The sequence below is a fragment of the Lagenorhynchus albirostris genome, chromosome 4, assembly GCF_949774975.1.
Source record: "Lagenorhynchus albirostris chromosome 4, mLagAlb1.1, whole genome shotgun sequence".
Taxonomy (NCBI): Eukaryota; Metazoa; Chordata; class Mammalia; order Artiodactyla; family Delphinidae; genus Lagenorhynchus; species Lagenorhynchus albirostris.
This window is the reverse complement of record NC_083098.1, coordinates 87,627,825-87,652,288: the sequence shown is the minus strand read 5'-3', so window position 1 is coordinate 87,652,288 and position 24,464 is coordinate 87,627,825.

Here is a 24,464-nt window from a genome sequence, read left to right as displayed (position 1 = left end):
TCCATTTATTTCTGCTCTAATTTTTGTTACTTTCTATCCTTTACTAACTTTGGGCTTCATTTGTTCTTCTGTATGTAGGTCATTGAATGTAAAGTTAGGTGCTTTATTTGAGATTTTTGTTTTATGAGATAGGCATTTATCTCTATGAACTTCCTTCTTACAACAGCTTCTGCTATATCCCGTAAGTTTTGGGTTGTTATATTTCCATTTTTATTTGTCTCTCAGTATTTTTTTTATTTCTCTTTCGATCTTCTTCTTTGACCCATTATTTGTTCAGTAGGATGTTAATCTCCACATAGTTGTGAATTTTCCAGTTTCTTCTTGTAACTGATTTCTAGTTTCAAACTATTGTGGTCAGAGAAGATAAGTGATACTGTCAGTGTCAAACTTACTAATACTTGTTTTGTGGGCTAACATATGACCTACCCTAGAAAATATTCCTTGTGCACTTGAGAAAAATATGTATTCTGTTGCTTTTAGAAGGAATATTCTGTATATATCTGTTAATTCTATTGGCTATAATGTGTTGTTTAAGGTAAATGTTTTCCTTACTGATTTTCAATCTGGATGACCTATTGATGTAAGTAGAATGTTAAAGTCCCCTATTGCTATTTCTCCCTTTAAGTCTGTTAGTATTTGCTTTATATATTTAGGTACTCTTACGTTGGGTGCAGAAATATGTACAAATGATATATCCTCTTTTTGGATTGACCACTTTATCATTATGTAATGTCCTTTTTTATCTCTTATTACAGTCTTTGTTTTAAAGTCTAGTTTGTCTGATATAAGTATAGCTACCACAGCTTTCTTTTGATTTCTATTTGCATGAAATTTTTTTTTTAATCTCTTCACTTCAGTCAGTGTGTGTCTTTACATCTGAAGTGAGTCTCTTGTAGGCAACCTATAGATGAGTCTTGTTTTTGTTTGTTTTTTTAAAATCCATTCAGCCATTCTATGTCTCTTGATTGGAGCATTTAATCCATTTACAATTAAAGTAATTATTGATAGATATGTACTTATTGCCATTTTGTTAATTGTATACTGGCTGTTTTGTAGTTCTTCTCTTGCTCTCTTTCTTTGTGGTTTGATGACATTCTTCAGTAGAATGCTTAGTTCCTTTCACTTTATCTTTTGTGTATTTACGACAGGTTTTTGCTTTGTGGTTACCATGAGACTTACATATAACCATGTATTTATAACAATCTATTTTAGGTTGATAACAACTTAACTTTGAACACATTCTAAAGCTCTGTATTTTTACTCTCCACCACATATGTTTTAGGTTTTGTTGTTACATTTTACATCTTTTTATCCTGTTTCCCTTAAATAATTATTGTGGTTATAGTAATGTTTACTGCTTTTGTATTTTAACCTTCATACTAGCTTTATAAGTGCTTAATCCACTACTTTTACTATATGTTTACCTTTACCAGGGAGATTTATACTTTCCTAAGTTCCCTTGTTACTATTTAGAGCCCCTTCTTTTTAGATTAAATAAGTCCCTTTAACATTTCTTGTAAGAAATTTAATGGTGATGAACTCCTTTAACTTTAGATTGTCTTGAAAACTGTTTATCTGTTCTTCAGTTCTGAAAGATAATTTTTCAGGGTAGAGTATTCTTGGTTGGAAGTTTTTCTTTTCTTTCAGCACATTGAATATACTGTGCTCCTACCTTGTGCTTTCTAGAATTTCTATTGAAAAATATGATAGTCTTATGGGGATTCTCTTGTATGTAACAAATTATATTTTTTTCTTGCTGCTTTTAAGATTCTCTTCTTTAACTTTAGAGATTGTAATTATAATGTGTCTTGGTGTGGGCCTCCAAGTTAAGAGAAGTTTTCAGCCATTATTTCTCAAATAAGTTTTCTGTCCCTTTCTCTTATCTCTTTATGGAACTCCTATAATGTGAATGCTAGTTCACTTGATGTTGTCCCATAAGTCCCTTAAGCTATCTTCACTTAAAAATTTTATTTTTCCGTTTCCTCACTCTGGTTGAGTGAGCTCCACTGCCCTGTCCTTCAGTTCATTGATCTCTCCTTGTTCATCTAGTTGCTGTTGAATCCCTGTATTGTATTTTTCAGTTCAGTTATTGTATTCTTCAGCTCTATGACTTCTTTTTGTTATTGTTGTTTAACTCATTTTTATTGCAATTATTGTTGTTTTCATGTTTGTTCCCCTACCAGACAGTAAGATTCATATATATATATATATATATATATATATATAAAATGGAAGTATAGTTGACTTACTATGTTGTGTTAGTTTCAGGTGTACAGCACAGTGATTCAGTTATATATATATTTACTTTTTCAGATTCTTTTCACTCATAGGTTATTAAAAAATATTGAGTATATTTCCTTCTGCTATACGACAGGTCCTTGCTGGTTATCTTTTTTTTTTTTAAGTTTTACTAACTCTTTTATTTTTCTTTATATTTTTTAACATGTTTATTGGAGTATAATTGCTTTACAGTGGTGTGTTAATTTCTTCTTTATAACAAAGGAATCAGTTATACGTATGTCTTCATATCTCTTCCCTCTTGCATCTCCCTCCCTCCCACCCTCCCTGTGCCATCCCACAAGGTGGTCACAAAGCACTGAGCTGATCTCCCTGTGCTATGTGGCTGCTTCCCACTAGCTATCTATTTTATGTTTGGTAGTGTATATATGTCCATGCCACTCTCTCAATTTGTCCCACCTTACCCTTCACACTCCCCATATCCTCAAGTCCATTCTCTAGTAGGTCTGTAACTCTATTCCTGTCTTGCCCCTAGGTTCTTCATGACCTTTTTTTTTTTTTTTTAGGTTCCATATATATGTGTTACTATACAGTATTTGTTTTTCTCTTTCTGATTTACTTCACTCTTTTTGACAGACTCTAGGTACATCCACCTCACTAAAAATAACTCAATTTCGTTTCTTTTTATGGCTGAGTAATATTCCATTGTATATACGTGCCACGTTTTCTTTATCCATTCATCTGTTGATGGACATTGAGGTTGCTTCCATGTCCTGGCTATTGTAAATAGAGCTGCAATGAACATTATGGTACATGACTCTTTTTGAGTTACGGTTGTCTCAGGGTATGTGCCCAGTAGTGGGAATGCTGGGTCATATGGTAGTTCTAATTATAGTTTTTTAAGGAACCTCCATACTATTCTCCATAGTGGCTGTATCAGTTTTCATTCCCACCAACAGAGCAAGAGGGTTCCCTTTTCTCCACACCCTCTCCAGCATTTATTGTTTCTAGATTTTTTGATGATGGCCATTCTGACTGGTGTGAGATGATATCTCATTGTAGTTTTGACTTGCATCTCTCTAATGATTAATGATGTTGAGCATTCTTTCATGTGTTTGTTGGCAATCTGTATATCTTCTTTGGAGAAATGTCTATTTAGGTCTTCTGCCCATTTTTGGATTGGGTTGTTTGTTTTATGATATTGAGCTGCATGAGCTGCTTGTAAATTTTGGAGATTAATCCTTTGTCAGTTGCTTCATTTGCAAATATTTTCTCCCATTCTGAGGGTTGTCTTTTGGTCTTGTTTATGGTTTCCTTTGCAGTGCAAAAAGTGTTAAGTTTCATTGGGTCCCATTTGTTTATTTTTATTTCCATTTCTCTAGGAGGAATGTCAAAAAGGATCTTGCTGTGCTTTATGTCATAGATTGTTCTGCCTATGTTTTCCTCTAAGAGTTTGATAGTGTCTGGCCTTACATTTAGGTCGTTAAGCCAATTTGAGTTTATATTTGTGTATGGTGTTCGGGAGTGTTCTAATTTCATTCTTTTACATGTAGCTGTCCAGTTTTCCCAGCAGCACTTATTGAAGAGGCTGTCTTTTCTCTGAATATTCTTGCCTCCTTTATCAAAGATAAGGTGACCATATGTGCATGGGTTTATCTCTGGGCTGTCTATCCTGTTTAATTGATCTATATTTCTGTTCTTGTGCCAGTACCATACTGTCTTGATTAATGTAGCTTTGTAATATAGTCTGAAATCAGAGAGCCTGATTGCTCTAGCTCTGTTTTTCTTTCTCAAAATTGCTTTGGCCATTCGAGGTCTTTTGTGTTCCCATATAAATTGTTAAATTTTTTGTTGTATTTCTGTGAAAAATACCAGTAGTAGTTTGATAGGGATTGCACTGAATCTGTAGATAGCTTTGGGTAGTAGAGTCATTTTCACAATGTTAATTCTTCCAATCCAAGAACACAGTATGTCTCTCCATCTATTTGTACCATTTTTAATTTCTTTCATCAGTGTCTTTTAATTTTCTGCATACAGGTCTTTTGTCTCCTTAGGTAGGTTTATCCCTAGATATTTTATTCTTTTTGTTGCAATGGTAAATGGGAGTGTTTTCCTAATTTCAGTTTCAGATTTTTCATCATTAGTGTATAGCAATGCCAGAGATTTCTGTGTATTAATTTTGTATCCTGCTACTTTACCAAATTAATTGATTAGCTCTAGTAGTTTTCTGGTAGCATCTTTAGGATTCTCTATGTATAGTATCATGTCATCTGCAAACAGTGACAGCTTTATTTCTTCTTTTCCAATTTGTATTCCTTTTATTTCTTTTTCTTCTCTGATTGCTGTGGCTAAAACTTCCAAAACTATGTTGAATAATATGGGTGAGAGTGGACAGCCTTGTCTTGTTTCTGATCTTAGTGGAAATGGTTTCAGTGTTTCACCATTGAAGATGATGTTGGCTGTGGGTCTGTCTTATATTGCTTTTATTATGTTGAGAAAAGTTCCCTCTATGTCCACTTTCTCAAGGGTTTTTATCATAAATCGGTGTTGAATTTTGTCATATGCTTTCTCTGCATCTATTGAGATGATCATATGATTTTCCTCCTTCAATTTGTTAATATGGTGTATCACATTGATTGATTTGCGTACAGTGAAGAATCCTTGCATTCCTAGGATAAACTGCACTTGATCATGGTGTATTATCCTTTTAATGTGCTATTGGATTCTGTTTGCTAGTATTTTGTTGAGGATTTTTGCATCTATGTTCATCAGTGATATTGGCCTGTAGTTTTCGTTTTTGTGACATCTTTGTCGGGTGTTGGTATCAGGATGATGGTGGCCTCATAGAATGAGTTTTGGAGTGTTCCTCCCTCTGCAATATTTGGGAAGAGTTTGAGGATAGGTGTTAGCTCTTCTCTAAATGTTTGATAGAATTCGCCTGTGAAGCTATCTGGTCCTGGTCTTTTGTTTGTTGGAGGATTTTATTTTTTTAACATCTTTATTACAGTATAATTGCTTTACAATGGTGTGTCAGTTTCTGCTTTATAACAAAGTGAATCAGTTATACATGTACATATGTTTCCATATCTCTTCCCTCTTGCATCTCCCTCCCTCACACCCTCTTTATCCCACCCCTCTAGGTGGTCTAGCAGCTATGCGGGTGCTTCCCACTAGCTATCTATTTTAAGTTTGGTAGTGTATATATGTCCATGCCACTCTCTCACTTTGTCCCAGCTTACCCTCCCCACTCTCCGTTTCCTCAAGTCCATTCTCTAGTAGGTCTGCACCTTTATTCCCATTTTGCACCTAGGTTTGTTGGAAGATTTTTAATCACAGTTTCAATTTCAGTGCTTCTGATTTGTCTGTTCATATTTTCTCTATCTTCCTGGTTCAGTCTCAAAAGGTTGTACATTTCTAAGAATTTGTCCATTGCTTCCAAGTTGTCCATTTTATTGGCATAGAGTTGCTTGTAGTAATCTCTCATGATCATTTGTATTTCTGCAGTGTCAGTTGTTACTTCTCCTTTTTCATTTCTAATTTTATTGATTTGAGTCTTCTCCATTTTTTTCTTGATGAGTCTGGCTAATGGTTTATCAATTTTGTTTCTCTTCTCAAAGAACCAGGTTTTAGTTTATTGATCTTTGCTATCATTTCCTTCATTTATTTATTTATTTATAATTTTTGGCTATCTTGGGTGTTCGTTTCTGTGCGAGGGCACTCTCTATTGTGACCTCTCTTGTTGCGGAGCACAGGCTCCAGACTCGCAGGCTCACTAGTTGTGGCTCACAGGCTCAGTTGCTCTGGGGCATGTGGGATCTTCCCAGACCAGGGCTTGAATCCATGTCCCCTGCATCAGCAGGCAGATTCTCAACCACTGTGCCACCAGGGAAGCCCTCCTTCATTTCTTTTATATTTATTTATGTTCTGATATTTATGGTTTCTTTGCTTTTGCTAACACTGGGATTTTTATGTCTTCTTTCTCTAATTGCTTTAGGTGTAAGTTTAGGTGGTTTATTTGAGATGTTTCTTGTTTCTTAAGGTAGGATTGTATTGCTATAAACTTCTCTCGTAGAACTGCTTCTGCGGCATCCCATGGGTTTTGGCTTGTCATTTTTTCATTTTCATTTGTTTTTTTTACTTCCTCTTTGATTGCCTCAGTGATCTCTTGGTTATTAAGTAGTATGTTGTTTAGCCTCCATGTGTTTGTATTTTTTAACAGATTTTTTCGTGTAATTGATATCTAGTCTTATAGTGTTGTGGTCAGAAAAGATACTTGAATGATTTCAATGTTCTTAAATTGACCAAGGCTTGATTTGTGACCCAAGGTATGATATATCCTTGAGAATGTTCCATGAGCACCTGAGAAGAATGTGTATTCTGTTTTTGGATGGAATGTCCTATGAATATCAATTAAGTCCATCTTGATTAATGTATCATTTAAAGCTTGTGTTTCCTTATTTATTTTCATTTTGGATGATCTGTCCTTTGGTGAAAGTGGGGTGTTAAAATCCCCTATTATGATTGTGTTCCTGGCAATTTCCCCTTTTATGGCTGTTAGTATTTGCCTTATGTATTGAGGTGCTCCTATGTTGGGTGCAAATATATTTACAATTGTTTTATCTTCTCCTTGGATCAACCCCTTGACCATTATATAGTGTCCTTCTTTGTCTCTTCTAATAGTCTTTATTTTAAAGTCTATTTTGTCTGATATGAGAATTGCTACTCCAGCTTTCTTTTGGTTTCCATTTGCATGGAATATCTTTTTCCATCCCGTCCCTTTCAGTCTGTATGTGTCTCTAGGTCTGAAGTGGGTCTCTTGTAGACAGCATATATATGGGTATTGTTTTTGTATCCATTCAGCCAGTCTGTGTCTTTTGGTGGGAGCATTTAAACCATTTACATTTAAGGTAATTATTGATATGTATGTTCCTATTCCCATTTCCTTAATTGTTTTGGGTTTGTTATAGTAGGTCTTTTCCTTCTCTTCTGTTTCTTGCCTAGAGAAGATCCTTTAGCATTTGTTGTAAAGCTGGTTTGGTGGTGCTGAACTCTCTCAGCTTTAGCTTGCCCGTAAAGGTTTTAATTTCTCCATCAAATCTGAATGTGATTCTTGCTGGGTAGAGTAATCTTGGTTGCAGGTTTTTCTCCTTCATCACTTTAAATATGTCCTGCCAGTCCCTTCTGGCTTGCAGAGTTTCTGCTGAAAGATCAGCTGTTAACCTTATGGGGATTCCCTTGTGTGTTATTTATTGTTTTTCCCTTGCTGCTTTTAATATGTTTTCTTTGTATTTAATTTTTGACAGTTTGATTAATATGTTTCTTGGTGTCTTTCTCCTTGGATTTATCCTGTATGGGACTCTCTGTGCTTCCTGGACTTAATTCTTTCCTTTCCCGTATTAGGGAAGTTTTCAACTATACTCTCTTCAAATATTTTCTCAGTCCCTTTCTTTTTCTCTTCTTCTTCTGGAACCCCTATAATTCAAATGTTGGTGCTTTTATTGTTGTCCCAGAGGTCTCTGAGACTGTTCTCAGTTCTTTTCATTCTATCTTTATTCTGCTCTGTAGTAGTTATTTCCACTATTTTATATTCCAAGTCACTTATCCGTTCTTCTGCCTCAGTTATTCTGCTCTTGATCACTTCTAGAGAATTTTTAATTTCATGTATTGTTTTGTTCATCACTGTTTGCTGGCTCTTTAGTTCTTCTAGGTCCTTGTTAAATGTTTCTTGTATTTTTTCCATTCTATTTCCATGGTTTTGAATCATCCTTAGTTCATTGTTCTGATTTCTTTTTCAGATAGACTGCCTATTTCCTCTTCATTTGTTAGGTCTGCTGGGTTTTTGCCTTGCTGCTTCATCTGCTTTATGTTTCTCTGTCTTCTCATTTTGTTAACTTACTGTGTTTGGGGTCTCCTTTTTGCAGGCTGCAGGTTCGTAGTTCCCATTGTTTTTGGTGTCTGTCCCCAGTGGCTAAGGTTGGTTCAGTGGGTTGTGTACCCTTCCTGGTGCAGGGGACTGGTGCCTGTGTTCTGGTGGATGAGGCTGGATCTTGTCTTTCTGGTGGGCAGGTCCACATCTTGTGGTGTGTTTTGGGGTTTCTGTGTCCTCATTATGATTTTAGTCATCCTCTCTACTAATGGATGGTGTTGTGTTCCTGTCTTGCTAGTTGTTTGGCATAGGGTGTCCAGCACTGTAGCTTGCTGGTTATTGTGTGGAGCTGTGTCTTGGTGTTGAGATGGAGATCTCTGGGAGATTTTCACTGTTTGATATTACGTGGAGCTGGGAGGTCTCTTGTGGACCAGTGTCCTGGACCTGACTCTCCCACCTCAGAGGCAAAGCCCTGACCCCTGGCTGGAGCACAATGAGCCTGTCATCCACACTGCTCAGAATATAAGGGAGAACAAAAAGAAAGAAACAAAGAAGAAGATAAAGTAAAATAGAATTAATAAAGTAAAATAAAAGTTATTAAAATAAAAAATAATTATTAAAAAAATTTTTACAAAGTAATTAGAAAAAGGAAAGAAGAGAGCAACCAAACCAAAAAACAAATCTACCAATTATAACAAGTGCTAAAAATTATACAGAAAAAAATAAAAATAAAAACTGGACAGAGAGAACCCTAGGACAAATGGTAAAAACAAAGCTATACAGACAAAATCACACACAGAAGCATACACATACACACTCACAAAAAGAGAAAAAGGGAAAAATACATATAAATCGTTGCTCCCAAGTCCACCTCCTCAATTCGGGATGATTCATTGTCTATTCCGGTATTCCACAGATGCAGGGTATATCAAGTTGATTGTGGAGATTTAATCTGCTGCTACTGAGGCTGCTGGAAAACTTTCCCTTTGTCTTCTTTGTTTGCATAGCTCCCGGGGTTCAGCTTTGGATTTGGACCCGCCTCTGAGTGTAGGTCGCCTGAGGGCGTCTGTTCTTCACTCAGACAGGACGAGGTTAATGGAGCAGCTGATTCGGAGGCTCTGGCTCACTTAGGCTTAGGGGAGGGAGGGGTACTGATGCCGTGCAAGGCTGCGGCGGGAGAGGCCAGCATGACTTTGCACCAGCCTGAGGAGCACTGTGCGTCCTCCCAAGGAAGTTGTCCCTGGATCACGACACCTTGGCAGTGGCGGGTTGCACAGGCTCCAGGGAGGGGAGGTATGGATGGTGACCTGTGCTTGCACACAGGCTTTTTGGTGGCTGCAGCAGCAGCCTTAGCATCTCATGCACGTCTCTGGGGTCTGTGCCGATAGCCGCGGCTCTCGCCCATCTCTGGAGCTCCATTAAGCGGTGCTCTTAATCCCCTCTCCTCGCGCACCAGGAATCAAAGAGGCAAAAAGGCTCTTGCCTCTTCGGCAGCTCCAGACTTTTTCCTGGACTCCCTCCCGGCTAGCTGTGGCACACTAACCCCTTCAGGCTGTGTTCCCGCAGCCAACTTCAGTCCTCTCCCTGGGATCTGACCTCTGAAGCCTGAGCCTCAGCTCCCAGCCCCCACCTGTCCAGGCTGGTGAGCAGACAAGCCTCTCCGGCTGGTGAGTGTTGGTCGGCACCGATCCTCTGTGCAGGGATCTCTCCACTTTGCCCCCCACACCCTTGTTGCTGTGCTTTTCTCCATGGCTCTGAAGCTTACCCCCTCTGCCACCCGCAGTCTCTGCCCACGAAGGGGCTTCCTAGTGTGTGGAAACCTTTCTTCACAGCTCCCTCCCACTGGTGCAGGTCCCGTTCCTATTCTTTTGTCTCTGTTTTTTCTTTTTTCTTTTGCCCTACCTAGGTACGTGGGGAGTTTCTTGCCTTTTGGGAGGTCTGAGGTCTTCTGCCAGCATTCAGGAGGTGTTCTGTATGAGTTGTTCCGCATGTAGTTGTATTTCTGATGTATTTGTGGGTAGGAAGTTGATCTCTGCATCTTATTCTTCCGCCATCTTGAAGCTCTTCCTTACTCACTCTGGACTGTGGTCCCCAGGACTTTTGCTGCTTCGACTGCTGTGGCCCCTCCAGAGCCAGTAGCCTCAGTGAGGCTGCCCTCCGCTCAGGCTCCGGGGCAGTTTAGTGACCTGTTATCTATTTTATATATAGTAGTGTGTACATCTTAATACCAAACTCCTAATTTATCCCTCCCCCACCCCTTTCCCCTTTGGTAATGATAAGTTTGTTTTCTCTGTCAGTGGGTCTATTTCTGTTTTGTAAGTAAGTTCGTTTCTTTTTTTTTTTTTTTAGATTCCACATAAGTGATAACATATGGTATTCATCTTTGTCTGGCTTACTTCATTTAGTATGATAATCTCTAGGTCCATCCATGTTGCTAAAAATGTCATTATTCTTTTTTATGACTAATATTCCATTGTGTATGTATATATAATATATATTTTATACATATATGTATACTCACATCTTCTTTATCCATTCATCTGTCAGTGAATATTTAGGATGCTTCCATATCTTGCCTATTGTGATTAATGCTGCTCTGAACATCAGGGTGAATGTATCTTTTCTAATTAGAGTTTTCTTCAGATATATATGGGATTACAGGATCATATGGTAACTCTATTCTTAGTTTTTTAAGGAACCTACATATGATTCTCCATAATGGCTACCCCAATTCACATTCCTGTCAACAGTGTAGGAGAGTTCTTTTTTCTACACACCTTCTTCAGCATTAGATATTTATAGACTTTTTGATGATGGCCATTCTGACCAGAGTGAGGTTATACCTCAGTTTAGTTTTGATTAGCATTTCTCTAACAATTAACAATATTGAGCATCTTTTCATGTTCAAATTAGCCATCTGTATTTGTTGTTTGGAGAAGTGTCTGTTTAAGTCCTCTGTCTATTTTTTGCTTGGGTTGTTTGGTTTTTTTATATTGAGCTGTACAAGCTGTTTGTATATTTTGGAAATTAATTCCTTCTTGGTCTCATTGTTTGTAAATATTTTCTCCCATTCCATAGGTTGTCTTTTTGTTTTGTTTATGGTTTCCTTTGCTGTGCAAAAACTTTTAAGTTTAATTAGGTCCCATTTGTTTATTTTTGTTTTCATTACTCTAGAAGATGGATCAAAAAAAGAGCTGTGATTTATGTCAAAAAGTGTTCTGCCTATGTTTTATTCTAGGAGTTCTATAGTGTCCAGACTTACATTTAGGTCTTTAATCCATTCTGAGTTTATTTTATGGTGTTAGAGTGTGTTCTAATTTCATTCTTATACATGTAGCTGTCCAGTTTTCCCAGAACCACTTATTGAAGAGGCTGTCTTTGCTCTAGTGTATATTTTGTCCTCCTTTGTCATAGATTAGGTGACCATACATGTGTGGGTTTCTCTCTGGGCTTTCTATCCTGTTCCATTGATCTATATTGCTGTTTTTGTGCAAGTACCATACTGTCTTGATTACTGTAACCCTGTAATATAGTCTGAAGTTATGGAGCCTGATTCCTCCAGCTCTGTTTCTTTTTCTCTTTTGCTATTCGAGGTCTTTTGTGTTTCCATACAAATTGTAAAATTTTTTATTCTAGTTCTGTGACCAATGCCATTGGTAATTTGATAGGGATTGCATTGAATCTGTAGATTGCTTTGGGTAGTATAGTCATTTTTACAATATTGAGTCTTCCAATCCAAGAACATGGTATATCTCTCCATCTGTTTGTATCATCTTTGATTTCTTTCATCAGTATCTTACAGTTTTCTGCATACGGGTCTTTTACCTCCTTACATAGGTTTATTCCTAGGTATTTTATTCTTTTTGTTGCAGTGGTAAATGTGATTGTTTCCTTAATTTCTCTTTCTGATCTTTTGTTGTTAGTGTATAGGAATGCAAGAGATTTCTGTGTATTAATTTTGTATCCTGTGACTTTACTAAGTTTATTGATTAGCTCTAGTAGTTTTCTAGTGACATCTTTAGGATTTTCTATGTATAGTATCATGTCATCTGCAAAGAGTGACAATTTTACTTCTTTTTGAATTTGGATTTCTTTTATTTCTTTTTTCTTCTCTGATTGCTGTGGCTAGGTCTTCCAAAACTATGTTGAATAAAAATGGTGAGAGTGGACATCCTTCTCTTGTTCCTGATCGTAGAAGAAATGCTTTCAGATTTTCACTGTTGAGAGTGATGTTAGCTGTTGGTTTGTCATATATGGCCTTTATTATGTTGAGGTACATTCTCTTTGTGCCCACTTTCTTGAGGATTTTTGTGATAAATAGGTGTTGAATTTTGTCAAAACTTTTTCTGCATCTACTGAGATGATCATAAGGTTTTTAGTTTTCAATATGTTGATGTGGTGTATCACACTGATTGATAGTGAAAAATCCTTGCATCCCTGGGATAAATCATGCTTGATCATGGTGTATGATCCGCATTGAATAATTTGGTTTGCTAGTATTTTGTTGAGGATTTTTATGTCTATGTTCATCAGTGATATTGGCCTATAATTTTCCTTTTTTGTGGTATCTTTATCTAGTTTTGGTACAAGGGTGATGGTGGCCTCATAGAATGTGTTCAGAAGTGTTCCTTCCTCTGCAATTTTTTTGGAGTAGTTTCAGAAGGATAGGGGTTATCTCTTCTCTAAATACTTGATAGAACTTGCCTGTGAAGCCATCTGGTCCTGGACTTCTTTTTTTAGGGAGCTTTTAAATCACAGATTCAATTTCAGTATTTGTAATTTGTTCATATTTTCTATTTCTTCCTGGTCCAGTCTTGGGAGACTGTACCTTTCTAAGAACTTGTCTGTTTTTTCTAGGTTGTTCATTTTATTGGCGTATGGTTACTTGTTGTAGTCTTTTATCGTCCTTTGTATTTCTGTGGTGTCGGTTCTAAGTTCTCCTTTTTTGTTTCTAATTTTATTGATTTGGGCCCTCTCCCTCTTTTTTCTTGATGAGTCTGCCTAAAGATTTCTCAATTTTGTTTATCTTTTTAAAGAACTAGTTCCATTAATTTTTTGTTGTTTTCTTTGTTTCTATATCATTTATTTCTGGTCTGATCTTTATGATTGTTTTCTTCTACTAACTTTGGGTTTTGTTTGTTTTTCTTTCTTTAGTTGCTTTAGGTGTAAGGTTAGGTTTTTTTATTTGAGATTTTTCTTGTTTCCTGAGGTAACCTTGTATCACTATAAACTTCCATCTTAGAACTGCTTTTGTTGCATCCTGTACATTTTGGATTGTTGTGTTTTCATTTTCATTTGGCTCTAGGTTTTTTTTTTTTAATTTCCTGTTTGGCATTCAGTGATCCAAAATGTTATGTCTGTTAACATTTGCTTTATATATTGAGGTGCTCCTATGTTGGGTGTATATATATTTACAATTGTTATATCTTCTTCTTGGATTGATCCCTTGATCATTAGGTAGTGTCCTTCTTTGTCTCTTGTAACAGTCTTTATTTTAAAGTCTGTTTTGTCTGATATAAGTATTCCTGCTCCAGCTTTCTTTTGATTTCCATTTGCACAGAACACTTTTTTCCATCCCCTCACTTTCAGTCTGTATGCGTCTCTAGATCTGAAGTGGGTCTCTTGTAGGCACCATATACACGGGTCTTGTTTTTGATCCATTTACTCAGTCTGTGTCTTTTGGTTGGAGCATTTAATCCATTTACATTTAAGGTAATTATCAATATGTATGTTCTTATTGCTAGTTTGTTAATTGTTATGGACTTGTTTTTATAGGGTATTTTTCTTTCCTCTTTTGTTCTGTTGTGATTTGATGACTATCTTTAGTGTTGTTTAGATACCTTTTTCTTTTTTGTGTGTATATCTATTATACATTTTTGTTTTGCAGTTACCATAAGGTTTTGGTATAGCACTTTGTATATAAACATGGTTGGTTTAGGTTTCTGATCTCTTAATTTAAAATGCATTTCAAATATCCTGGATTTGTACTCTCCTCAGTCACTTGTTTTGGTATCATATTTGTATGTGGATGGTTTCTTTCCTTTACTGTATGTTTCCCTTTACCTGTGAGCTTTCCCATTTCATAATTTTCTTATTTCTAGTTGTGACCTTTTCTTTTCCAATTAGAGAAGTTCCTTTAGCATTTTTTGCAAGGTTGGTCTGGTGGTGCTGAATTCTCTTAGCTTTTGCTTGTCTGTAAAGCTTTTGATTTCTCCATTGAATCTGAATGAGCACTTTGCTGGATAGAGTATTCTTGGTTGTGGTTTCTTCCCTTTCAAAACTTTAAATATATCATGCAACTCCTTTCTGGCCTTCAGTGTTTCTGCTGAAAAATCAGCTGATAGTCTTATGTGGATTCCCTTGTATGTTGTTGCTTTTCCCTTATTCCCTTGTTATTGCTTTTAATATTTTCTTTTTGTTTTTAATCTTTGTCAATTTGATTACTGTGTGTTTTGGCATGTTCATCCTTGGGTTAATCTTGTCTGGGACTCTCTGCACTTCCTGGACTTAGGTGACTGTTTTCTTTCCCATGTTAGGGAAGGTTTCAGCTATTATCTCTTCAAATATTTTCTCAGGCTCTTTCTTGCCCTCTTCTCCATCTGGGACCCCAATATTGTGAATATTAGTGCGTTTGACCTTGTCCTAAATGTCTCTTAAGTTGTCCTCATTTCTTTTTATTCTTTTTTCTATATTTTGTTCTGTGGCAGTGATTTCAACCACTCTGTCTTCTGGTTCACTGATCTGTCCTTTTACCACATTTATTCTACTATTGATTCCTTCAAGTGTATATTTCAGTTTTTGTATTTTTCAACTCTGTTTCATTGTTCTTTATATTTTCTAACTCTTTGTTAAAAACTTGTAACTTCTCAGTGTGTGCATCCATTCTTTTTCCAAGTTCTTGGATCATCTTTATGCTTATTACTCTGAACTCTTTTGGGTAGATTGCTTTTCTCCACTTCACTTAGTTGTTCTTTTGGGGTTTTATCTTGTTCCTTCATCTGGAAGGAACATATTCCTTTGCCATCTCATTTTGTTTAAATTTCTATTTATGTTTTTATGTTTGTAGTAGGTTTGTTACTTTTCTTGACTTGGAGAAGTAGCCCTCTGTAGGGGATGTCCTATGTGTCCCAGCAATGCCCTCCCCTCTCGTCACCCAAGGGCCAGGGACTAGCTGGTCCCAGGGTAGGTTCTGACCTGTGTTTGCAGACTATTCCACAGGCTGTGGGATTGTAGTTTTCTTGCTTCTGGTGTCTGTCCCCTGGTGGATGAGGCTGGTCTAGAGGCTTGTGCAGGCTTACTAGTTGGAGGGGCTGGTGTGTGCCCACTGGTGGGTGGAACTGTGTCTTGGCCCTCTGGTGGGCAGGACTGTGTCAAGGGGTGTGTCTAGAGGTGGCTGTGGGCTCAGGAAGTCTTTAGACAGCCTGTCTGATGATGGGTGGGGCTGTGTTCCTGCACTGTTGGTTATTTGGCCTGAAGCATCCCAGCCCTGAACCCTGCAGGCTGTTGGGTGGGGCTAGGTCTTGGTGCTAATGACCCAAGCAAGGGTTTTTTTGTCTGCCTCCAGCAAGAGTTCACATAGATGCACAGTCCTCAATATGTCTGTCACCAGCTTTTATGATCCCAAAGCGAGCCACCACTCTCCCCAGGAGACCCTCTAAGATCAGCAAGTAGGTCAGGCCCAGGCTCCTATGAAGTCACTGCTTTTGCCCTGTATCCTGGTGTGCAAGAGACCTTATGTGTACCCTCAAAGAGTGGAGTTTCTGTTTCCTTCAGTCCTGAGGAATTCCTGCAATCATGCCCCCCTCGCCTTCAAAGCCAGATGCTCTGGGGGCTCCTCCTAATGCCAGACCCCTAGGCTGAGGAGATTGATGTGGGGCTCAGAGCTCCCACTCCTGTGGGGGAACTTCTGTGATGTAATTATTCTCCATTTTGTGGGTTGTCCACTGGATGGTATGGGATTTGATTATATCACAAGTGTGCCCCTCCTACTGTCTTATTGTGGTTTCATCTTTATGTCTTTGGATGTAGAATATCTTTTTTGGTAGGTTCCAGTCTTTTTTATCAATGGTTGTTCAGCAGTTAGTTGTGATTTTGGTGTGTTCATGAAAAGAGGTTAGCTCAAGTTCCTTTTAATCTGCCACTTTGTCTCCAGTCCCCACCTCTGTGACTTCTATTTGGCATTTTTTAATATTTTCTGTCTCTTGTTAAAGTCCTTAGTGTGTTCATACTTTTCCTGAGTTCTCTGATCATCTTTATGACCATTACTTTGAACTCTTTATAAGGTAAAATACTTACCTCCATTTCATTAAAGTTTTGTTCTGAGGTTTTATTTTGTCTTTCATTTGGAACATATTTCTCTGTTTCTTCATATTTCTTAATTCTCTGTGTTGGTTTCTATGCATCAGATAAATAGCGACCTCTCCCAGTCTTGAAGGAGTAGCCTTGTGTAGGAGATGAAACTTATCTTTCAATCTTGCCGTAACTCTTGATTGTTTTTTGATTGCCCAAGCAGCCCATTTTATTTTTAATGGCTCTGAGGTTGAGGTTGTACTAAGACCTGTCAGTGTCCTAAAGGGGAAGATCTCAGTCAACACCTAGATTCAGGCAGGTGGAAACCAGACCCTCAGGCAGCAGCTTTTTAAAGTATGTAAATATACACCATCTTATGGGACCACAAACATAATCTCTGCTGGCCACCAGAGCCAGATGATCTGTTGGTACCTCCTGGGTGGCAGTTGCAAAAATCAGGGTTCCAGGTAAGGGTACAAGCTACTCTCTGGGAGCTACTGGTGAGCTGTAGTGGGGCAGAGAAAAAGCACAAAGATTGTGTCCCCTGGGCTATGGTCCCTGAAAGGACCTCCACAGGTCTCTAGATGTGTGCCAAACCAGAAGCCTGCCCCCAGGCCAAAGGTCTAAGACAAGCAAATAGGCCTTTTTCACAGAAAGACTGGCGGTATTTTCCAGTCTGCTGTTTTCACTATGCCCTAACGGTGGTAGCCTGCCAATAACTGTCTCTGCAATTGTTACAAATCTCATCGGGCTCAAGAATCCAAGTCCCCCCAACCACCAGAGTCAGGCAATCAAGGGATCCCATGGGCGACAGTCACAAAAAGTAAGGCACAGCTATAAAAACTGTGACACTAGGTGCATGTAAAAGCTCCCCCCAGGAGATACTAACACTCTGGAGTACAGCCAAGGGAAAGTGTGAAGATAGTGCCTGTCCTCCAATTTCTCTTACAAGGATTATGGTGAACCCTTAGATGTGTGTTTAATTACAAGCCTACCCCTCAGACTGCAGCTGTGATAGTAAGCTAACTGATCACTTTCACAGAAAGACTGAGCTCCTGGATCTGTTGCCCCTTGCTGTGCTAGGGGTGGTGTTCAGGGTGGGGGAATAGCTGTTTAAGAACTCTTTCTCCATCGATTACAGTCCTGTGGGACCCATGAGCATAAGTCCCACTGGCCATCAGAATTAGGTGATGTTAGGTGTTTGCAGATGCAAAAATCAGAGTGGCAGACAAGAGTATACGTTCCTTTCTGAGAGATACTGGTGATCTATTGCAAGGCAGAGGGTGAGTGCAAAGGTTGAGTTCATGAGGCTCCATTCCCTGAGAACGTTTCCAAAGGACCCTAGTTGTGTGACAAACCAAAAGACTGCCCCTCAGACTGAAGTGCCAGGACAAGTAAACAGGCTTCTTTCACAGAAAGAATGGGGGTGTATTTAAGTCTTCTGTCTATGCAGTGCCTTGGAAGTGGTAGTCAGCCAAGAACTGTCTCTCTGAATGTTATAGTCCCATGGGGATTAGGATCACAAGCCCTCTTGGCCTCCAGAGCCAGATGACTAAAGGGTATCCCAGGGGAAGCCTCAAAAACTCAGGCACCAAACACATGTAAAAGCTCTCCTCTGTGAGATTCTGGTGCTCTGGATCACAGCAGAGGGAAAGCATGGAGATGGCACCCATAGCAGATGGAGAACATATACATGGTGCCCACAAGAAAAAAGAAAAAAGGATGGCACCTGCCAGCTTGAACAAGGCAGAGGGAGAGTGTGTAGATGTCATCTGCAAGAAGAAAAAATATGGAACCTGCTGGCTAGTATGAGGCAGAGTGAGAATGTGGAGATGGTGCCCGCCAGCTAGCAGGCCCCTAGATGTGTTCTAAATTAGATGCCTGTCCCTCAGGTCAACACTTTAAAATTAACAAATGAGCCTCATTCACGTAAAATTTGGGTACCTCTTGATTGGCTGTTTCTGCACTGGACCCTGGGGCAACTGAATTCAAGCACACAAGCCCTTTAAGAGCTGTTTCTCAGATTGCTAGAGGCTGAGGGTCTCGTGGACTCAAGGATTGTTGCTTTTCAAAACTAGATGTTTTGGTGGCTCATCTCCCAAGTGCAGGTCGTAAAAGTTGGGTTACCTGATTCAAAATGTTCAAACCCTTTGCTCTTTATGGAGAAGCTCTGGGTTTTGAGTTCCTTCCCAATTGTGGGTTGCCACACTGAGGGTGGGGTATATTGGTGAGATTGGGTCCCAACCTCTCCTATTCACTTTGATGTGGTCTTTTCTCATTCACCAGATGGATAGGAATTGCTCAATTTTTAGAGTTTTTTCAGAGGAAGTTGTGCCATACGTAGCTGCAGATTCAGTGCGTTCATGGGAGGAGGTGAGCCCAGAATCTTCCTGTGATGCCATCTTGAGCCAGATCCCTCTCGCCATACTATGTTTTTTTAATAGATCTTTATTGGAGTATAATTGCTTCACAATACTGTGTTAGTTTCTGTTGTACAACAAAGTGAATCAGCCATATGCATACATATATCCCCTCCCTCTTGAGCCTCCCTCCCACCCTCCCTATCCCACCCCTCTAGGAAGTCACAAAGCACGGAGCTGATCTCCCTATGCTATGCTGCTGCTTCCCACTAGCTATTTTACATTTGACAGTATATACATGTTGATGCTACTCTCACTTTGCCCCAGCTTCCCCCTCCCAACCCCATGTCCTCAAGTCCATTCTCTACGTCTACGTCTTTATTCCTGCCCTGCCACTAGGTTCATCAGTACCTTTTTTATTTTTTTTAGAATCCATGTATATGCATGGAATCCATGTTAGCATATGGTATTTGTTTTTCTCTTTCTGACTTACTTCACTCTGTATGACACACTCTAGGTCCATCCACCTCACTAGAAATAACTCAATTTTGTTTCTTTTTATGGTGGAGTAATATTCCATTGTACATATGTACCACATCTTCTTTATCCATTCATCTGTCAATGGACTTTTAGGTTGGTTCCATGTCCTGGCTATTGTAAATAGTGCTGCAGTGAACATTGTGGTCCATGTCTCTTTTTGCATTAGTTTTCTCTGTGGATATGCCCAGTAGTGGGATTGCTGGGTCATATGGTGGTTCTGGTTTTAGTTTTTTAAGGAACCTCCATACTGTTCTCCATAGTGGTTGTAACAATTTACATTCCCACCAACAGTGCAGGAGGGTTCCCTTTTCACCACAGCCTTTCCAGCATTTATTGTTTCTAGATTTTTTTACAATGGCCATTCTGATTGGCATGAGGTGATACCTCATTGTAGTTATGATTTGCATTTCTCTAATAATTAGTGATGTTGAGCATCTTTTCATGTGCTTTTTGGCCATCTGTATGTCTTCTTTGGTGAAATGTCTATTTAGGTCTTCCACCCATTTCTTAATTGGATTGTTTGTTTTTTGATATTGAGCTCCCTGAGCTGTTTGTATATTTTGGAGATTTGTTTATGGTTCATCTTGTTTATGGTTTCATTGCTGTGCAAAAGCTTTTAAGTTTAATTAGGTCCCATTTGTTTATTTTGTTTTTTTTCATTATTCTAGGAGGTGGGTCACAAAAGATTTTGCTGTGGTTTATGTCAAAGAGTGTTTTTCCTGTGTTTCTCTCTAAAAGTTTTATAGTGTCTGGTCTTACATTTAGGTCTCTAATCCACTTTGAGTTTATTTTTGTGTATGGTGTTAGGTAATGTTCTAATTTCATTCTTTTGCATGTAGTTGTTCAGTTTTCCCAGCACCACTTATTGAAGAGGCTGTCTTTTCTCCATTGTATGTTCTTGCCTCCTTTGTCATAAATTTGGTTACCATATGTGTGTGGGTTTATCTCTAGGCTTTCTATCCTGTTCCATTGATCTATATTTCTGTTTTTGTGCCAGTACCATACTGTTTGGATTACTTGGTAGTATAATCTGAAGTCAGGGAGCATGATTCCTCCAGCTCCATTTTTCTTTCTCAGGATTGCTTTGGCTCTTTGGGTTCTTTTGTGTTTCTATAGAAATTGTAAAATTTTTTGTTCTAATTCTGTGAAGAATGCCATTGGTAGTTTGATAGGGATCGCATTGAATTGGTACATTGCTTTGGGTAGTATAGTCATTTTAACAATACTGATTCTTCCAATCCAAGAACATGGTATAAATTTCCATCTGTTTATGTCATCTTTGATTTCTTTCATCAGTATTTTATAGTTTTCTGAGTACAAGTTTTTCTCCTCCTTAGGTAGGTTTATTCCTAGATATTTTATTCATTTTGTTGTGATGATAAATGGAATTGTTTCCTTAATTTCTCTTTCTGACTTTTCGTTGTTAGTATATAGGAATGCCAGAGATTTCTGTGCATTAACTTTGTATCCTGCAACCTTACCAAATTCATTGACTAGTTCTAGTAGTTTTCTGGTGTCATCTTTGGGATTTTCTAGGTATAGTATCATGTCATCTGCAGACAGTTACAGTTTTACTTTTTCTGTTCCAATTGTAGACTTTTTATTTATTTTTTTCCTCTGATTGAGGTGGTTAGGACTTCCAAAATTATGTTGAATAAGAGTGGACATCCTTGTCTTGTTCCTGATCTTAGTAGAAATGCTTTCAGTTTTTCACCATTGAGTATGATGTTTGCTGTGGGTTTGTCATACATGGTCTTTATTATGTTGAGGTAGGTTCCTTCTATGCACATTTTCTGGAGAGTTTTTTTCATAAATGGGTGTTGAATTTTGTCAAAAGCATTTTCTGCATCTACTGAGATGATCACATGGTTTTTATTCCTTAATTTGTTAATGTGGTGTATCACATTTGATTTATGTATATTGAAGAATCCTTGAATCCCTGGGTTAAATCCTACTTGATTGTGGTGTATGATCCTTTCAGTGTGCTGTTGGATTCTGTTTGCTAGTATTTTGTTCAGGGTTTTGCATCTATATTCATCAGTGATATTGGTCTAAAATTTTCCCTTTTTGTGATATCTTTTTCTCATTTTGGTATCAGAGTGATGGTGACTTCGTAGAGTGATTTTGGGAGGGTTCCTCCCTCTGCAATTTTTTGAGAAGATTTTGAGAAGGATCAGTGTTAGCTCTTCTCTAAATGTTTGATAGAATTCGCCTGTGAAGACATCTGGTCCTGTACTTTTGTTTGTTGGAAGATTTTTATTTACAGTTACAATTTCATTACTTGTGATAGGTCTGTTTATATTTTCTAATTCTTCCTGGCTCAGTCTTAGAAAATTGTATCTTTCCGAAAATTTGCCCATTTCTTTGTGGGTGTCCATTTTACTGGCACATAGTTGTTTGTAGTATTCTCTTGTAATCCTTTGTATTTCTGTGGTGTCAGTTGTGATTTCTCCTTTTTCATTTCTAATTTTATTGATTTATGTGCTCTCCCTTTTTTTCTTGATGTAGGGTTTATCAATTTTTGTTTATCTTCTCAAAGAACCAGCTTTTAGTTTTATTGATCGTTCCTGTTGTTTTCTTCATTTCTATTTCATTTATATCTGCTCTGATTTTTAAGATTGCTTGCCTTCTACTGACTTCGGGTTTTCATTGTTTTTCTTTCTCTAGCTGCTTTAGGTGTAGGGTTAGATTGTTTATTTGAGATTTTTCTTGTTTGTTGAGGTGAGATTGAATTGCCATAAACTTCCCTGTTAGAGCTGCTCTTGCTGCATCCCAAAGGTTTTGGCTCATTGTGTATTCATGGTCATTTGTTTCTATTCATTTTTTAATTTTCTTCTTTGATTTATTCAGTGATCTCTTGGTTATTTAGTAGTGCACTGTTTAGCCTACATGTATTTGTTTATTTTTACAGTTTCTTTTCCTGTAATTGATTTCCAGTCTCATAGTGTTGTAGTCAGAAAAGAGGCTTGATACAATTTCAATTTTCTTAAATTTTCCAAGGCTTGATTTGTCACCCAAGATGTGATCTATCCTGGAGAATGTTCCATGTGCACTTGAGAAGAAAGTGTTTTCTGCCACTTTCAGGTGGAATGTTCTATAAACATCAATTAAATCTATGTGGTCTATTGTGTCATTTAAAACTTGTGTTTCCTTATTTATTTTCTGTTTGGATGATCTGTTCATTGGTGTAAGTGGGGTGTTAAAGTCCACTACTATTATTGTGTTACTGTCGATTTCTCCTTTCATCATTGTTAGCATTTGCCTTATGTATTGAGGTGCTCCTATGTTCGGTGCATAAATATTTATATTTGTCATATCTTCTTCTTGGATTGATCCTCTGATCGTTACGTAGAGTCCCTCCTTATCTCTTACAACAGTCTTTATTTTAAAGTCTATTTTATCTGATATGAGTATTGCTACTCCAGCTTTCTTTTGATTTCCATTTGCATGGAATATCTTTTTCCATCCCTTCACTATCAGTCTGTATGTGTCCATAGGTCTGAAGTGGGTTTCTTGTAGATAGCATATATATGGCTCTTGTTTTTGTATCCATTCAGCCAGTCTGTGTCTTTTTGTTGGGGCATTTAATCCATTTACATTCAAGGTTATTATCAATATGTATGTTCCTATTACCTTTTTCTTAATTGTTTTGTGTTTGCTTTATGGGTCTTTCTCTTCTGTTGTGTTTCCCGCTTAGAGAAGTTTCTTTAGCATTTGTTGTAAAGCTGGTTTGGTGGTGCTGAATTCTCTTAGCTTTTGGTTATCTGAAAAGCTTTTGATTTCTCCATCAAATCTGAATGAGATCCTTGTTGGGTATAGTAATCTTGTTGTATGTTTTTCTCTTTCATCACTTTAAATATATCTTGCCACTCCCTTCTGCCCTGCAGAGTTTCTGCTGAAAAATCAGCTGATAACCTTACGGCGATTCCTTTTTATGTTATTTTTTGTTTTTCCTTTGCTGAAAAATCAGCTGATAACCTTACGGCGATTCCTTTTTATGTTATTTTTTGTTTTTCCTTTATTTTTTCTTTGAATTTAGCTTTTGTTAGTTTGATTAATATGTGCCTTGGTGTGTTTCTCCTAGGGTTTATCCTGTATGGGCCTCTCTGTGCTTCCTGGACTTGGGTGACTATTTCCTTCCCCACGTTAGGGAAGTTTTCCATTGTAATCTCTTCAAATATTTTTTCAGACCCTTTATTTTCTTCTTCTGTGACCCCTATAATTTGAATATTGATGCATTTAGTGTTGTCCCAGAGATCTCTGAGATTATCTTCAATTCTCTTCATTCTTTTTTCTTTATTCTGCTCCTTGGCCGTTATTTCCACCATTTTGTCTTCCAGCTCACTTATTTGTTCTTCTGCCTCAGTTATTCTGCTATTTATTCCTTCTAGTGTATTTTTCATTTCAGTTATTGCATTGTTCATCTCTGTTTGTTCTTTAGTTCTTCCAGATCTTTGTTAAACATTTCTTGTATTTTCTCAATCCATGCTTCCATTTTATTTCTGAGATTCTGGATCATCTTTACTATCATCACTCTGAATTCTTTTTCAGGTAGATTGCCTTTTTCCTCTTCATTTATTTGGTCTTGTAGGTTTTTACATTGCTTCTTCGTCTGTGACATATATCTTGCTCTCTCATTTTTTTTTTTTTTTGATTGGGATTGTGTTCCTACATTACTGGTTGTTTGACCTTAGGCTTCCAACACTGGAGTTTGTCAGCTGTTGCATAGAGTTGGGTCTTCGTGCCGAGATGAGGACCCCCGGGAAACCTCACTCCAGTGAATATTCCCTGTAGTTTGAGGTTCTCTGTTAGTGCAGTGGTCTGGACTCAGAGCTCCCACTGCAAGAGCTTCAGCCTGACCCCTGGCTCATGATCTAAGATTCCACAAGTTGCGTCAGGTGGCAAAAAAAAAAAAAAAAAAGGAACAGTAACAAGGTATAAAATAAAATGACACTAGGAAACTAACAGATATGTTAGAAAGAATATAAAAATAAAAATGTAGATGAAACAACAACCAGAAGGTAAAATAGAACCACAGTGGTAAAAAGAGGAGGAAGAAAAAAAAAGAAAGTTGAAAAGTCCTTTGTTGTGGAGGGCAGGGCCTAAGCAAGGGTGGGTTTTGGGTGGTGGACGGGGCCTATGCTTAGGACCCAGAAAGCTGGAAATGAGTG